The 15,080-nt window shown below is 41.7% G+C and overlaps 1 long non-coding RNA gene across 1 annotated transcript; it reads right to left on the reverse strand.

Moving 5' to 3' along the window:
* Positions 1-939: 939 nt before the first annotated feature.
* Positions 940-8,544, reverse strand: LOC140555432 (uncharacterized). The gene is made up of 4 exons (XR_011979659.1): positions 8,394-8,544; positions 5,952-6,423; positions 4,109-4,174; positions 940-2,820 (listed from the first exon to the last, which is right to left on the reverse strand). It is a non-coding gene; the product is annotated as an uncharacterized lncRNA (long non-coding RNA).
* Positions 8,545-15,080: the final 6,536 nt, after the last annotated feature.

A 15,080-nucleotide genomic window follows, 5' to 3' on the forward strand; every position in this document is an offset into this window, starting at 1 on the left:
ATCCATGACAAGATTAACACTCTAGGGCAGCTTTACTCATAAGTAGTACTAAACCATGTGTGGGACACTAAACCTACACCACTATGAGCACAGCACTAACACTGCAAATGGTTGAGATCCTACAGAAATGTCCTTAGGTCTTATTGTAGATCAGGACAAGTCTGTGGGCAAAACAGCACCAGTGGTGTTAATAATGTTTATTACATACTATTGTAGAACAACAAGATCAACATCTGAATCATTCTCATGGTATGACATTAAATACAGACTGACCACACTCCCTGCTGCTATCAGTGGTGGACAGTAATAGTAGTACTTGTGCTTCACTGCTACACCGCAGATTTTTTTAAGTATCTAGACTGTAATAAAGTATTTGCAGCTTTTGATACTTTTTTTCAGTCTATGGTTATAAACCACGACTTACTTCTCATCAGTCAAAGATGACTAACCTTGAAGCTTCAAAACCTTCAGACCCCTGACTCTGGTCTGTAGACTGAAGACCCTCCTCTTCTGAGAGTACTCAGGTTAAGAGAAGAGTACTATGGTCTCCATACTGACTTGTGTTTAGTAGAGTCTAAGATTAGAGGATCTGAATTTTAGTCTATTTAAACTAGCTGAGGTTCTTCTTCAGTAAACAGTGAAGCTCTTCTGAAATGCTGTAAATGTAAATGTCAAAGAAGGATTTACTAACATTTTGTATTAACGAAATCAATGAATTAAAAACACACAAAACTAAAACATATGACTTTTCAGATAAAATATATGTTGTTGTGAGGATTGTGTCTCCAGACTGACTTCTGTATTTAGTAAAGTCTAAGATTAGAGGATCTTCTGGATTCTAGCCGATACAAACTAGCTAAGCGTATTTTCTGAGTAAACAGTGAAGCTCTTCTGTAAGTCGCTCTGCTAAATGCCTTCAATGTAAATGTAAATAAATTTGCATATAAAAACATTGTATCTCCAAAACAGCAGTTTTACAGGAGGAGGTTAAACGTTTAATGGAAGTCAGTGTAAAAAGATTTTACATTTCTATTGGCCCATTCATCATGAAATTCTGATACAGTATAAAGAACAACTGCAGATTTACATTATGGAGAAAGGGATTTGTGCGTCAGTGTCTACATGTAGCACTTTTATATTTAGTATGCTCCAAAAGTATTGGAACAGCAAAGCCAGTACTTTCCTTTTGGCTCTACACTGAAGACATTTGGGTTCGAGAGCAAAAAGGTGGAAATGAGATGATCAGGTTTGGCACAGAAGCGTTTGTGGAAGATCACCTACTTTTTAGGTGAGCAAAAGTATTGGATCTGTTAAAGGCTTCTTCCTTGTTGGTGATGTCCCTGACTGTTGTTTCAGGGTTTTTCTACACAGGTCTCACAATTCTTCTCTTCAGCTGATGTTGTTTTCTTTAACCGGCCTGTTCGGTCTCTGGTTATTGGGATTTGAGTGGATTCTTTCTGGACTTGGATTGGCTCTGATTGATTTTCCTTGTTTTTCAGTTTCAGAATGGCTCGCCTTTCTCCCATAGACAGCTCTCAGTTCTAAAAGGTCATGCAGACTGAAAGGAGAAACCCAGGACTCAAACCAAGAGCAGATATCCAGAGCTATTAACTGTTCAAACAGTCAGTCTAGGGGCAACAACAAGCACCTTTCAGTCATCTTCCAATATTGCTGCTCTTTAAAAATGGGTGGGTTTGAACCAAAGGTTCCATGTTGTAGGTGTAACAGATCTAGAAGAAAATATCAGGACATTAAAGCTAAAGTTCTGAACCTAAGAACTGGGTTTGCCGCTGCAATAAAAATTTGCAAGACACAGGAGAGGAGCTACCACCCTGTATAGATCGGCAGAGCTGCAAGTCATGGCCTTGCCACATCAACTCCCTGGTGAAGAAGGTCATTCAGCATTTCTACCACTGCCCTGCCCTCCAAGTTGCTCTGGAACTTCATCACATCACCCACCTGGTTCGGGACCAGCACCAAGCAGAACAGACAGGTGGTGCATTCAGCTGATCGAGTCATGTGGACTGAGCTCCCTGACCTGCAAACTATCTAGTCACAACAAGTGGTCCTGGACCAGGGCCAGGAAGATTGTCAACCATCCCAACAATGGACCGTCCTCTCCTCACAGTCAGGGAAGCGCTTCTGCTCCCTGAAGGCAAACACAGAGAGGACGAGTAGGGGCTTCTTCCCGCAGGCCATTTGGGCGCTCAACCTGGACAGCAAGTAGGACTACCTCATGAACAAAATTTACACAACCATGACCTTACACAGAACACTAGTCACTTATAACTCTTACAGAAATATATATTTTTATATTTTATAAACGTATCACTTTCCACTTAACTATGCTCATTAAATTCCTCATTACTATACTGTGCAAATTTAGTGCATATTCCTATTCCTGACTTACATATTTTGTTATATCTGGTTATATTTTAGTTAAATGTAGTATATAGCACTGTATATTCTAATGATATTCAACATCTTTGCTTTGATATTTGTTTTTTGACACCTTTGCTTTCATCTTTCTGTTTTATATCTTTATCTTATTGTTTCATGTGAACAGTTTTCGAAGCACTTTACTGCTACTTGTAGCATGTATGACCATGTATGTGACAAATAAACTAAGATTTGATTTGGTGACTATAATAAATATTTATTATTTTAGTGCTGTAACATGTCTATACTATAATTAGTAACACTTTGTATACAGTGAACATGACCAAAGGAAGGTGGAAAAGGTGGCAGGTTTTCAGGTGTCGGCAGTTTTAGCTTCAGTTGCAGGTTCCTCTGAGTGTTGTGAACTGCTTTCTGTTGTCACTGCAGAAAAAAGAACATCTCAGTCACAGCCTGAACCTTCAGAACATCTCACTGACATCAGACCAGCTGTGATCAAACCAGACTACTTTCATTTATCTGAGACTGACTAAGCGAGAGTGAGGGACACTGGACTGAGGGAGCTTTCACACCTGCCTTGCTTGGTCAGAAGCAAAATAACAGGCGTGACAGATGACTCGGACCATGGCCTGGACCAAAGAAAGGTGGTCTTGGCTGGGTTGGTTTGCACTGTGAACACACTGTTTTTGGATGGTGGTTCAGACTTGAGACAGGCTGAACATTGGCTCCATGCTGCCTAATAATGCCAGGCGTGGGCTAGAGGGGTATAAAGCCCCCCAGCATTGAGGAGCTGTGGAGCAGTGGAGGAGCTGTGTTCTCTGGAATGATGGAGGTGGAGCTCCATCCAGTACTTTTGGATGGGATGAGTTGGGGATGATGAGGTGGGGTGGTGATCATCATCCAACATCCTGACCTCACTAACTCTCTTGTTGCTAAATGCAATCAAATCCTCACAGCAATGTTCCTCCTCCAAAATCTAGTAGAAAGTCTTCTGTTGATTTCAGAAGAAACAGTGACTGGGCAGTTGGGGGTGGTTATATCTGTGGGTGATGGCTGGAACTGGTCTGAACGGTTCTGGTCGTGAAGTTGGTTCTGCTGGTTGTGAATCTGTAATATCAGCAGTTTTGTGGAACCAAATCAATCTGTTTATTGGAAACGCCGACCCATCGTACTGACAGCACAACGGCGTCAGACACACACTCCTCTACAAACCAGTCAGTAGTACAGGGGGACGTAGGTGTATTAGTGCTCTCGCTAACCTGCAGTGTGAACCAAAACTAACTGGATTTAATCAGATGTACACAACGGTTCAGACGCTTAAGTGTGAAAACTCCCAAACCTCAATCTCATCTCCATAAACGCACACACCCCGGAATCATCAATCACTTTGCAACACAAACAAACCTGTTTAAACAATTAAAAGACAAATTGAGAGACAAATGTTTCGGGGCATGTTTACAGAGATGAGATTGGTGACAGTCTATGTCCAGTATTTGTTAGCAGTGTTAGCCTAGCATCTTCTGTTATAAGCTAAAGAAGCACACTTCAGATTCCAAACATGCCTCGACTGTTTGACTGAATCTGGAGTCAGAGCTCAATCATGTTCATCTGATTTTTCAGCAAACTGCTCCTCACAGTTAGTGCTAACAGTACTGCAGCCGTACAGCGGAATAGTGAATAATGCTAGCGATCAGGTTAAGTAGTGACTTACAGTCTGGGGGGTTATTGATGCTTCCTCTTCTTTTGATTTGGAATTTGTGAGGTTGAGGATCTTTTCCTTGTGGAGAAAAAAAAACATTCAGACCAGAATCACAATAAGGTAAGGTGCACACACACACATTATATATATGTATATATACATATGTGTATATATGTGTGTATTACATATATTATACAGTGGGGAAAAAAGTATTTAGTCAGAAATACAAAAAAATGAGAGAGGCTGTAATTGACATCATAGGTAGACCTCAACTATGAGAGACAAACGAGAAAAAAAAATCTGAAAATCACACATAATTTATAAAGAATTTATTTGCGAATAACGGTGGAAAATAAGTATTTGGTCGCCTACAAACAAGCAAGATTTCTGTCTGTCACAGACCTGTAACTTCTTCTTTAAGAGGCTTCTCTGTCCTCCACTCATTACTTGTATTAATGGCACCTCTTTGACCTCGTTAACAGTATAAAAGACACCTGCCCACAACCTCAAACAGTCCCACTCCAAACTCCACTATGGTGAAGACCAAAGAGCTGTTGAAGGACACCAGAAACAGAACTGTAGACCTGCACCAGGCTGGAGGACTGAATCTGCAATAGGCAGCAGCTTGGTGTGAAGAAATCTACTGTGGGAGCAATAATCAGAAAATGGGAGACCTACAAGACCACTGCTAATCTCCCTCCATCAGGGGCTCCACGCAAGATCTCAGCCCGTCAAAATGATCACAAGAGCGGTGAGCAAAAATCCCAGAAACACGTCTGAAGTTTGCTAGAGAGCATTTGGATGTTCTGGAAGAGTATTGAGAGAATGTGTTATGGTCAGATGAAACCAAAGTAGAACTGTTTGGTACAAACACAACTCGCTGTGTTTGGAGGAGAGTGGATGCTGAGTTGCATCCAAAGAACACCATACCAACTGTGAAGCATGGGGGCGGCAACATCATGCTTTGGGGCTGTTTCTCTGCAAAGGGACTAGGACGACTGGTCCGTGTACATGAAAGAATGAATGGGGCCGTGTATTGTGAGATTTTAAGTGCAAACCACCTTCCATCAGCAAGGGCATTGAAGATGAAACGTGACTGGGTCTTTCAGCATGACAATGATCCCAAGCACACTGCCAGGGCAACAAAGGAGTGGCTTCGTAAGAAGCATTTCAAGGTCCTAGAGTGGCCTAGCCAGTCTCCAGATCTCAATCCCATAGAAAACCTTTGGAGGGAGTTGAAAGTCTGTGTTGCCGCTGACAGCCCCAAAACATCACTGCTCTAGAGGAGATGTGCATGGAGGAATGGGCCAACATACCAGCAACGGTGTGAGCCAACCTTGTGAAAACCTACAGAAAACGTTTGACCTCTGTCATTGCCAACAAACGATATATAACAAAGTATTGAGATGAACGTTTGTTATTGACCAAATACTTATTTTACACCATTATTTGCAAATAAATTCTTTAAAAATCAGACAGTGTGATTTTCAGATTTTTTTTCTCATTTTGTCTCTCATAGTTGAGTCTACCTATGATGTCAATTACAGCCTCTCTCATCTTTTTAAGTGGGAGAACTTGCACAATTGGTGACTGACTAAATACTTTTTTCCCCCACTGTATATATAAATATATATATTTTTATATATTTTTTCTTTACAGTGTTATATACATATATAACATATATCAGTGTATTTCAGTAAGAAAAGTACAGGTTGGTTCAACAAGACTGTGGGTTGTAGCTGGTGTAGGAAGTAAAGTTTCTACTGATGTTTAATGTTTAAGCAGCTCAGAGTAGGAAGATCAACTGATTCACCATTCATAGAATCTCTTCCTGAACTTGCCAATCTTTACTCACCAGATATAAATAGTTTAGACATAACTTCTCCTGCCACTGAAGAACCTTCTGTCAGTTTCAGTCTTCCTAGTTGCTTTTCCAGTTCTCTTACTTTCAATTCCAGTTGATGTTGTCTTATATGAAGTTCAGATTCATGCCCCCACGTCCAACTATGACTCATTCTTGTGTCCAGAAACCTCTCTCTGTCCTTCAGACGCTCATCTCTCTTCTCCAGACGCGTCTCTCCTTCCTCCAGACGCTTCTCTCTCTCCTCCAGACGCTTCTCTCTCTCCTCCAGACGAGCCTCTCTTCCATCCAGACGCTTTTCCTTCTCAAACAAATGAACCTCTTTCCCGTCCAGATGTTTTCCCCTTTCTCCTAAACTGATTTCTCTCTGATCCAGATGCTTCTCTTTTTCTACCAAGCGCTTTTCTCTCTCCTCCATTTTCTGCAGATGGGTTTCCTCAGACAGGACACTCGAACCTTGGCCTACCTGTAAGAATAGAACAGAGATGAAGAATGATTCCAGAATAAAACTCATTCCTCACTGCTGTAGGAAATCTGAAATAAAGAATTTATTCCCTTATTCCTCCTACAGAACACGGCCCATACCTCCTAAAATCAGACATAGCCATTACCATGGAAATTGATACTGTGAGTACTGATTGTATGTACTTCAGTAGATTTTTAAGCTTTAAATGGACTGTCTGTCTCTGTATGTTCAAAGTTCAGATCCAGCGCTGAGGCTGCTTAAAGAACTAAAGGTCAATAAGAGGAGAAGTGAGGAAGCAGGATGTTGGTCGTCCTGGTTTAGAACAACTGCTAGACTAGGTATAGACTAGTTCTCCCTCCAGTTATTCGCTGGATACAGTGAAATTAAAGAACACCAGGTACTCAGTACTTTGCTTTTAGGTACTCAGTAATTTTTTTCTTTCAGTTTTTGAGAATACTGGACTTTAGGCGTCTCTTTTGTGACCAGACGACTCAAGACATTGACATTTACATTTACGGCATTTATCAGTCAATCTTCTCCAGAGCGACTTACAAAAGTGCTTTGCTATTTACTCAAGAAAGACCTCTGCTAGTTTGAATAGACTAAAATTCAAAGATACCTCCAAGTTTCAAGGATTCAAGGATTCAAGGAGACTTTATTGTCATTCGCATCACATGTGGTACATGGGGTGGAACGAAATTGTGGTACCCAAGGACCCAGTTTTACCCAGACAGCAGTACTTAAATAAATAAAATATACATAAATATATAAAAATATATGTAAAAATGAAAATAAAATACAGAGAGAAGAGCATCAGTAAATGGAGAAGGTAGCAGCAGAGTGTATTTAAAGTGACTAGTGTCGTCAAAGTGTCGTTGCAGTGGTTCCACTAAGTGGCGTTTAAAAGTCTTACAGCTTCCGGAATGAAGCTGTTCCTCAGTCTGTTCGTTCTACACTTAATGCTCCGCAGCCTCCTGCCTGAGGGGAGCGGGACAAACAGTGAGTGTACTGGGTGAGTGGGGTCCTTCATGATGCAGGTAGCCCTTTTCCTGCATCTGGAGGTGTATATGTCCGTGGTGGTGGGGAGGCTGACTCTACTAGACACAAGCCAATAGAGTGACCACTCTTCTCTTCGCCTGAGTACTCTCAGAAGAGGAGGGTCTTCAGTCTGGGTTTGAGGACAGCGAGTGTTGGACTCCCAACTGCTGTTCGGACACCCAGGGGAAGTTCGTTCCACCACTTCGGTGCAGGACAGTAAAAAGTCTGGACGCTCGTCTTCCGTGGATCTTAAAGGATGGCGGGTCGAGCCGAGCTGTACTTGAAGCTGGAAGGGCTCTCGGTGCAGATCAGATTTTGACCATCGCCTTCAAGTACGGAGGGGCTGGCTGGTCCAGTCTGGGCTTTGTAGACCAGAGTCAGGATTCTGAAGCTGATTTAGATCTGATAATTGACTTAGACCTGACTGCTAGTTCATGTTCTAGTCCATGTTGGGCCAGAACAAATACACATGCTTAAAGTAGGAGACCAGCACTTTAAAGGTGCACGTATTTGTCGCATTTGACCCATCTAGTAGTGAGCACGCACACACACACACACACACACACACTAGTGAGCTAGGGGCAGTGAGTACACACACAGCCAACTCCAGCACCCGGGCAGAGAGGGTGAAGGGCCTTGCTCAAGGGCCCAACACTGGCAGAATGCCAAGCCCGGGAATCGAGCTGCGCAGAAGGAGCTCATTTCGGCCTGGTCCCGCGCAGGGAGTCAGTAAAGCTCCTAAAAGCCTCACAGGTGATGGTCAGAAACACTCTCTGTTGGGTGGTGGAGTGTAGGTCCAGCTTTACTGATACCGTAAACATAAACGTGCTGGGTAAACCATAAACGTGCTGGGTGTTTAGCAGTGAAGCTAACAGGCTATCGACTCCCATCTGAGCACAGAGAACCAGAACAGATTCACAGATTCGGTTTACCTTTCTTCCCCTTTAAGCCCTGGGGGGACCGATCCGAACAGTGGTCCGAACCGAAGCTGGCTGCTGAATCTAACACTTTTTAATGACAGAACAAACGCTCAGGTCGGAGAACTCAGTCCGCCTCCCATTAACACACCCCGACCCGTCCCGGCCCGGCCCTCCTTCACCCAGCTTTCACTTTCACCGGAACCGGAGTCGATTCCAAAATAAGAGTCGATTTTCTAAATCCCGGCGTTTGAGAGTTCCAGGAATCGAGAGTCGGTTCAAAAGAGTCGATTCTGTCCAGAGGCGTTAAAGCTGAGTCTGAACACTGGGCTTTTTATTTAGGATGATTTGGAGTCGGGCTTGTTCTTCTGAGCTGAACTGGGTCAGATATTAGGCATAGAGTGGCTGTTAGACCAGCAAGCATTGTTTCATTATTATATTTCATTTCATTTAATGTAATTTAATTATTTTTTATTTTATTATATTTTATTATTTTATTTATGTATTTATTTATTTGAATATAATAATAATAATAATAATAATAATAATAATAATAATAATTATTATTATTATTATTATTATTATTATTATTATGCAGATCTTATGCAAAAGTTTGTATGCCACAGGTCAAATGACAATCAATAATCAAATCAACACACACACACGCACACACACACACACACACACACCAGGAGGGCTGAACTGTGTGTAAATGGCGTATTGTTATGGTAACAGTCTTATTTTTATGTATGTAAGTTAAATTAGGTTGATATTTAAACATTTCAGACCCCTGGAATCAGCCACTCTTTATACTGTCTCAGAATTTCATTATTAATGGACCAATAGAAACGCTCTATAACATTTTACATTGACTTCCACTGAAAGATGGATAGAATAAAAGATAAAAGATAAAAGATTTCTTCCTTCTCCTATAAAGCTGCTGTTTTGGAGATTAGAGGTTTTGCATGACAATGATGATCTATTAGACATAAATAAAGGCCTATATTAAATTAGCTGAATTAAGATAAATATGATAAACTGATGCATAGTTAATGGTTCCTGAACTTATAAAGTTAATATGTTAAAATATTCAACAGAAAATCATTAGAATATACATGCCACCGCCCCCTAGTGTTGAATATCTAAAAACATCTATTAGAAAACTAAAATAACTGTGAATGGCTGATGGACTGTCCACCCTCCTCCACACATTTTGTACACGTAGTTATCATTTAATTATTATGTTAGTATGTATCTGTGTTTGTATCTGTATCAAAGTGCCTGTTCCTATAGTGTACTATTTGTGCTCTGCTGCTGGATGCTACATTTTCTTAGGATCAATAAAGTATATATCTATATATGTATCTATCTAATATAAGTTTATCTTATTTATTTATTTATTTATTTATTTTTTGGCATGAAAATATAAAACATTGTTTAAAATGTTTTTAATGTATTTTATTTTTGGGTGATTTGGTCATATGCACTATACAGACACCTCCACACTATTCCACCTACAGGAGCTTTTATATGACGTCCCATCCTAACTCTATAGGCTGTATTAATCTGGAGCTGGTCCCCTTTTGCTCTAAGCTCTACCAGCAGCAGCAGCAGGTCTGGAGCTCTGCTGCAGTTACTGAGTCAGTTGGAGGCTTTTCTGCACTCTGCTCTGAGCTCAGCACTCGGCTCTGACCCCCCTCTGTAACTTTACGTGGTCTGACAGACACTCGGTGGCTGAGCTGCTCTCTGTGAGCTGTTCCTCCTAAACTCTTCCACTGTTCAATAATAACACCACTCACAGCTGATGGAGGAAGATCTAGGAGGGAGGAGATTTCACCAGCTGACTTGTAGTTGTTGGTGCAGCGGTGTCTCCTATTACATACAGAACCACGCTGGAGTTCAGTGAGCTCTTCAGAACCTCCCGTTCTTTCACTGATGTGTGGAAGAGAGGCAGACTGCAGGACTAGAGGCTGGGTTTTATACAGCTGTGGCTGAATGGGACTGAATGTAGTTATTAAAAGGTATGTCCCAATACTTTTGTCAATGTAGTGTAGGATATTAAGGCTATTTATTAGTGTTGGTAAATACTTGCAGGCCCCCAGCCTCAACATCCTAACTATGGCGGAGGCCGGTGTGTCCTCAGTGTCCTCAACCGTTGACGTATTTTCAGTTGTGAGTCAAACAACCCCGTTTACTCAGGCTATGGAATGCTGCACTACCTGTTGCAAGTCCATACAAATCTCTCGCACTCTCTCTCTCTCTCTCACACACACACACAAACAACACACACACATGTGCGACCAGAAACTGAGGTGTCTGCTTCCTAATGTGACTCTATACTGACACAGTTAAGGAAAGGATTGAGGTTGGGGGCACATTACCAGAGACAGTGTTTAATCAAATATTTTTAGGTACAGTCACACACACAACAGCGCCACCAAATACAGAACGTGTGGAAATCCGATCCCTCTGTCTATTTACTGTCCATTCCCATCTGCAGGTTAGAACCCCACCTATCTTATGACATCCCCAGACTGGGAGAAAGGCTTTTGACAGTGGTGGTGATGAGCAGCAGTTAGACCGTAGGGCCGGTCTAGAGCTGTGAAATGACACTACATACAAACACAGTTCTGAGTAAATTTACCTTCCCTTCTTTGTCAGACTCAGAAATGTACACGGCTTCACAGCTCTGGAGTGGAGCAACTGTCTAACTGCCTGCAGAAAGAAGAGATTCAGGAGGTCATAAGTTCAAATCCCATCAACACCACTAACAGCCGTCCATGGTCAGGAGTCTGAGAATAGGAAGGCGTCATGTAATAGGTAGCGCTCTAAACTGCAGATGGAAATAAACAGAACAGGTTGAGGGGGCGGAGCCACAGACTTAACACCTTACACAGTATTTAATCAGTTTCAGCTGCAGATCATTTACTGATGTAGAATTAGAAGTTAGAAAGGTGAGTTAGGAGAACTTTAGACTGAGCTGAGTTGAGTTAACGGTGGACTGCTCGCATCTCTGACCAGGCAAACCTCCTGGGCTCTGCAGTAAAGACCGTGGAGACAGCAGCCCAGCGTCACTGTAACTTTGTAGACTGTACTGGTGACCAGTACAGTAATTTAGGGCGTTTGTCTGTCATTGAAAGAAAGTAGAAAAGAAGAGCTGAGAAGAAAAGAGAAGATAAAAGTTCATTAAAACAAGAACAGAGGAACCTGTTCTCCCTCACAATCAGAGAGGAAGTGACTTTATGTTTGGGTGTTTCTGCTTCCTGTTTGCTTTCATTTATTTGTTGACAAAATCCGGTTTCTGTTGTTTGAGCTCGCTACTCCAGCATCCCGTCAGAGAGATACACCAATAAATACACAGACAGATATCTGTCTATCTATCTATCAGACAGACAGACTGACAGACAGACAGACAGATTGATAGCTATATAGACAGGCAGACAAGTTTATATACAGACAGACAGATAAATATATATATATATATATAAATAGATTGATAGATATATAGGCAGACAGGTTGATAGATATATAGAAAGATATATAGACAGACAGACAGATCATTAGAGAGACAGATTGACATATATATATATATATATATATGTCATAGAGATATATAGAGGTATATACATAGAGAGACAGACAGGCAGGTAGATATATAGACAGACAAATCAATAGATATATAGAGAGACAAATTGATAGATCAATAGATATATAGAGAGACAGATTGACATATATATAGACAGGTAGACATACAGATTGATAGATATATAGAGACAGACAGACAGATAGACAGGCTGGCAGACAGACAGGCAGTGATGTTCTTTAGAAGAAATCTAACTGATCAGTTGAAGCTTGTTTAAAAGTCATGGATTCAGTTTGAATGCAGTTGTGAAGGAGAGTGTTTGCAGTTACATAACCTACAACCCCCACCCTCACCCCTGCCACCTTATCCCCACCCTCACCCCACCACCCCGCCCCCAGCAGTGTTTCTGGAATAACTGGTGTGGATCAGTGTGTATAGCAGAGCGTCTACACAGTGATGTTTGACACCAGCCTCTAAGCCCCTCCTCCTTCAGGAAACACCTTGATGAACTCCTGAGAACCTGTCAGAGCTCGTCACACCACAGCCGACGCCAACAGAGCACGAGAGCTCGCTCATCTGCTCTTAATTAAAAGAGTCCGTATTAACCCCCGCCCGGCCCTCCCGACAGATCCACGTCTCCACGTCTCCACGTCTCCACACTCAGCCTCTCTCAGGTAAGAGCAGTTCATCATCTGTTAGTACAGGTAACATCTGTTTAATCATCAGAACAGGTGAACAGGTGTGTCGAGCATTCTACCCCATCCTCCAAACAGCAGCGTGAGCAGGAGGACAACAGATACAGCTCAGAAACGACCTAAAGGGGAAGTCCACCTAGTGTTACAGCTCTCTCAGAGTTCAGTGTTTGAGGTGTAAACAGTCATTGGGGGGGTGGCGTGACACTGTGCTTCACTGTAGCGAAACTTACCCACTCTGGTGAATGAAACCAGGTGTCGGTCGCCATGACAACAACACAAATATAGCCCATAATATATAAATATAGCCAAACTATCCAAACCCACCAGTCTTCTGAGTTTTACATGAAATGATGATGATGATGATGATGGCCGAACTCTTCTCAGAACTCTGGAAGATGGTGAAGAGTAAACGTGGGTCAGATGCAGATGCTGCTTCCAGTTTCCTCTGTAGAAAGATGCTTTAGCGGCAGAAGCTTCCGTTCTGAACCTGGAGAGAAGAGACTGATAGGAGTGGAGGTCGGAGTCGTGTTGTGACTTCCTCCACCTCCTTTTAGCCAGTCTTAGCTCTTTGCGGTTGTTGCGGAGAACATCTGACGAAGAAGGTGAAGAAGAATTTGCTGACCTTGGTGAGAAAGGGCAGAGAAGGTGGACAGAGGTGGAGATAGATGAGAGGAGAGTGTCTGTAGCAGTTTCAGGTGGGAGAGAGGAGAAGGAGTCAAGAGTGGTCAGGACAGTTGAGGAGAGAGCTGAGGGGGAGACAGAGCGAAGACTGCGGTGAAGAGTGGAGGAACCTGTGGAAGTAGAGGTTAAAGGAGTAGAGAGGGGGAGTGAGAAATAGAGAAATGATCATTGATCACGCATGTAGGTTCCGCCCACCTCACAACGTACAGGATCTGCTGCTAATGTTAGTCTTGGTGCTTCAGGTACCACAGTGGTCTTGTGGAGTCCATGCCTCAAATGGTCAGATCTAGGCAGGTGGTTGTAGTGTATGTATATATATTCTGTTCTCACCATAGATGCAAAATTAAAGAAGCATCATATTGCAATTCAGTTTTAAAAACTGCAAATGATTTTGTCCAGAGCATTTCTGGAGGGATGATGTCAGAGTGTGTTCCAATGCAAACAAAGGAAATATGAAAAACCAGAGCATTTGTAATTTTACCAAATTATATATATATATATATATATTATATTATTATATTATATTATATATATATATATATATATATATATATATATATATATATATATATATATATATACAAATGCACTTTTTAAAACTGGATTGCAATATGACGCTTCTTTAATTTTGCATCTATGGTGAGAACAGGTGCTGGAAATGTAGAACTCACACTTTCAACCAGCTTAAATGGAGAAAGGTTGACTAAGCATGGATAAGAGAAACCAGGGTCAGTGTCAGAAAGCTGGGGGTTCATCAGAGGTCATGGGTCTTCCAGCAGGAGCTCCAGAATTCCAGTAGAGAGGTGTTAGAAACTCAGCCATGGTTGCAGGAAGTGACTGATTTCAGTTATTGTTTATAAAGGGTGTGCTACCGAATATTCAGTTGAATGTGTCAATCATTTCTGGAGCTCTGTGTGGAATAGTGTCAGATTTCATTCAGACCCTCATTCTCTGCTTGTGTGTGATGTTCATATGAATACCACAGTGCCAACGGTCTGGGGTTGCTCAGACTGTATAGGGAATAAGTATGACTTCATTACAGGCCTTAATGACTGAGTCACTCAGTCTGCTCCAGACCACAGAACAGGCTCAGACACCTCCCACTGTGTGAGGAGTCGTCTGGAACAGGTGTGTGTGTGTTTTTGTACATAGTGTGAGTGTGAGAGAGCGCAGAAAGCAGCCATATCAGCTTCATAAATCAGTGTGTTTCTCAAGATCAGATTTCACAGGGCTTATTACACAGCTCTCAGGAACGTGAACAGGACGTATTAAATAGTGTCATAACCGATACAACCGTGCAGCAGATACACCTGAGAACCACTATACAATAAGAAGAAGAAGAAGAAGAAGAAGAAGAATACTCTAACACTACATTTAAATTCATATTTTATCCAACATCTAAATGCATATAGTAATGTAAACATCTCTATATTTCACTGCTGATATATTTGTATATATTGTGTTTTATTACTGTAAAGGTCTTTTTTTCTTATCTCTCAGTCAGTGAATTGGGATCTTAAGAATCTGACACAGTGTAAACAGAGCCAGTCTACCATCTCATGTGTCGTATCTCACTGCAGTAGCTGTGTAGTAGTTTATGGGCGTGAGTGTGGAGCCAGTAAACAGTGCACTGAATGAGGTGGCAGATCTGTAAAGCTAGCAGTAACAGCATAGCACTGATTAGGCCTAAATACTCACTGGTGTGAAAAGTATTGACATTCATCCATCACTCAGGTAGAAGTG

Source organism: Salminus brasiliensis, chromosome 5 (assembly GCF_030463535.1).
Source record: "Salminus brasiliensis chromosome 5, fSalBra1.hap2, whole genome shotgun sequence".
Lineage (NCBI taxonomy): Eukaryota > Metazoa > Chordata > Actinopteri > Characiformes > Bryconidae > Salminus > Salminus brasiliensis.